Source organism: Temnothorax curvispinosus, unplaced genomic scaffold (genome assembly GCF_003070985.1).
Source record: "Temnothorax curvispinosus isolate PA1 unplaced genomic scaffold, ASM307098v1 QBEX01015374.1, whole genome shotgun sequence".
Classification (NCBI taxonomy): domain Eukaryota; kingdom Metazoa; phylum Arthropoda; class Insecta; order Hymenoptera; family Formicidae; genus Temnothorax; species Temnothorax curvispinosus.
Window position 1 is genome coordinate 1,985 of NW_020225154.1, and position 3,230 is coordinate 5,214.

General features: G+C 28.5%; 1 long non-coding RNA gene across 1 annotated transcript; it reads left to right on the forward strand.

Moving 5' to 3' along the window:
- The first annotated feature begins 1,073 nt into the window (after nt 1-1,073).
- On the forward strand, nt 1,074-1,847 carry LOC112465598. The gene is made up of 3 exons (XR_003042045.1): nt 1,074-1,112; nt 1,361-1,543; nt 1,775-1,847. It is a non-coding gene; the product is annotated as an uncharacterized LOC112465598 (long non-coding RNA).
- The last annotated feature ends 1,383 nt before the right edge of the window (nt 1,848-3,230 follow it).

Consider the following 3,230-nt stretch of genomic DNA (forward strand, 5'->3'; position numbering starts at 1 on the left):
TCGGCGTTAACGTTACTGGTGTTTAGGAGTATGAGAGATTCTATTTTTATCATAATAATTAAGTGTCAAAATTTTCGTTCAGAAATGAAATTTTTCGGTCTTAAAATGTATAAAAGACTAAAATATTAATGTAAAAGTGATTTGGTCTTTATAAGTCTAAAAGGTAGGAAATTCAAAATGGCGGATGTGAAACTTTAATAATTTATAACTCGAGAACGGTAAGAGATAAAAAGATGGGGTTTCTTTTGTTGTGTTCAGACAATCAAAGGCATTATTTTAGGTTGTTTAAAATTTCTATGTTTTATGGATTTCCATAATTTTTAATTAGATCTCGGAATTAAGAAGAGATATGATGTGGGGGTTTTTGTGAGGTTACTTGACATGCTCTGTTGAGTGTCTGCAGTGATTTTATTCATCATCTTTAATAATATTTTTATGATAAATTTTATTGTTAATTAGTTTATTTTGAGAGATCCAACAATGATTTATAACCAAAAGTTATTTGACTTTTTGTGATAGTTCCAGTAGTCACATTAGCTAGGTTTGTTAATAATATAATTAAATTGTTTATAACAATCATGTTTAAGAAATGTTAGTAAGATAATTATTATTTTAGCGTAATAATATTCTTTAGGCACAAAAGGTTATGTTCTTATAAATAATTTGCTTTTAATTAATTTATTTATATTTTATTTTAATTTTCTGAGTTTATTCTTATGGAACATGTATTTATTCGTGTGTTGAATTGAATTTATATTGCATAAAGGATCTCATAAAGCTTGTAATATTCATTTACGATCAATTTTAGTGATTCTGGGGAGTTTTAACAAGCAATTGTCCAAAAGTTTATAGTGTGATTCATGAAAATGGGGTTTAAGCTTGAAAAAGTACCTTAAGGCAGCCATGTTCTCTAGGCTTGTGCGTGCTACTTTAAGAACGCGTGCTCGCATCAGCTGAGTGATTGTTATGACAGTTAAATTAAGGTGTGATTATTTATTCTTATATTGTTTTCAGGTGCTGTGCAATATGGATGGAAATCGAAAAATTTATGCGGCTGGAATATAGCGGTGATTATACTGTTAGACGTGACAAGTTATAAAAGTAAAATCCATGTAAGAACATTTTATTAAAAACAAATATATATTTTGTTATATAGTTAGATTTTTGAAACATAGATTTTATTAATTTTAAATGTGTATAATAATATTAACTTGGTGAAAAGTACAAAAGTGAACAAATTCACTTAACGCTGACCAATGAAATTATTAATATTCTAGTAAATTTGCTCATTTTTGTAATTTTCACACAGTTGTGCGATACACAATCGACCCTCTGAGCTTACAATATAAATTTATTTCAGAGTAAAGACAGGTGTACCAACATATGTACAATTTTTAAAATATGCTCAAGAACAGCAGCACATACATGAAAAGGTACAAAATGTCACAGATATAATTACAGAAAAAGAAAATACACAACAAAGAGACTCAAAAAACGATACTTGTGAATTAGATATGATAACAGAACAAGAAACAAACACAAGGTATTGTACAATTAATATACATATTTATATATTTTTAAACCTATATAAGAACTTAATGTTAGAGTAATATTACATTTGTTGTACAACAAAATTTTTTAGCATATATTAATTGGTTGCAAAATAGAAACAATTTAGAATCTAGTTTTCTAATCTGTGACCAATGAACATGCTCGAAAAATTTGTCGTGCGACAAATGTAATAATATTCTTAAAATATAAATACATTTTACAGGGATAAAACATGTACCAAACAAAATGTATCAATATTAATGGATTTATTAGAAAAAGAAAAGAAAGAAAAGGAAATGTTAATTAAAGAAAAAAATCAAATACTTAAGGAGAAATATAAACTTATTGAAAATAATATAAAATTAAGTCAACAGGTGGAAAACTTACAGAAAGATGTAGAAAAAAAATCTGAACTTTTAACACAAATAGTAATAGATAAACAAGAGGAAGATGTAATACCTTTACATGCGTTAAGCAATGTTTTTACTTCTGGTCAAATAAAAATTTTGATGTCACAAAAAACAAACACTCTCATTAGATGGTCGTCTGCAGATATAGTATCAGCTACTGCTTTACGGTCCTTGAGTCCAAAAGCTTATCGATATTTACGTAATACAAAGAAAATGCCATTACCTTGTAAAACAACCCTATGTAACTGGTGTGCTTTATTTCGTATTCCACCTGGAATTTTGACAGATGTGCTTAAAATTATGAATGATAAAAAACAGAGCTTTAGTTTACACGAAAGATTGACGGTGTTAACTTTCGACGAAGTATACGTTTCAAATAAAATTGAAATAGAACGGAAGGAACAGAGGATTTATGGATCTCATAAGACATGTCAGTTTGTCTTGGCCCGAAGTTTGTTTTGTAAATGGAAACAGCCAATATATTATGAGTTTGATAAACCTATGTCTACAGATACATTGCTAACAATAATAAATAGACTTTATGAAATTAATTATATGGTTTTGGCTGTGATAAGTGATATGGGGCTAGCGAACATGAAACTGTGGAATAATCTTAATATTGGAATAAATGTTAGCACAGATACTCCGAAAAAGATTGAACAAGAAACCATTGTAAAACAAAATTATATTATACATCCAAGTAATAGTTCATTAAAAATATTTTTTTACGCTGACGCTCCTCACTTAATAAAATTGGCCACGAATAACTTTTTGGACTCCGGCTTTAAAACGAAAGGAATTGATGTTGACAAGACATGCTTAGAAGAAATATTGAGATTAAATTCAGGAGATTGAAAAATAGCTCACAAATTAAGTAGAGCACATTTAGATATAAAAGGAGCACAGAGACAAAATGTTAAAATGACTGCACAAGTTTTCTCAAATACTAACGCATTAGCAATACGTTGGTGCGGAAAAAAGGATCTACTTACTTCTCCACAATGGAAACAAACTGCTGACATACTTAAGTTATTTAATGACTGGTTTGACATTTTTAATAGCAACTTTAAATTTGGGCATTGTACTAGCTCACATGCATATGGTATTAATATAAACGAACAAAATAAAATAATTGCTAATATGAACGAGTTTATTCTGGAAATGCGAGTGGGACGTAGATCAACATTATTGCAGTTTCAAAAAGGAATTTTAGTGTGTAACAAATTATTAGTTGAAATGTTTCCATATATTCTACAAAAATATTCATCT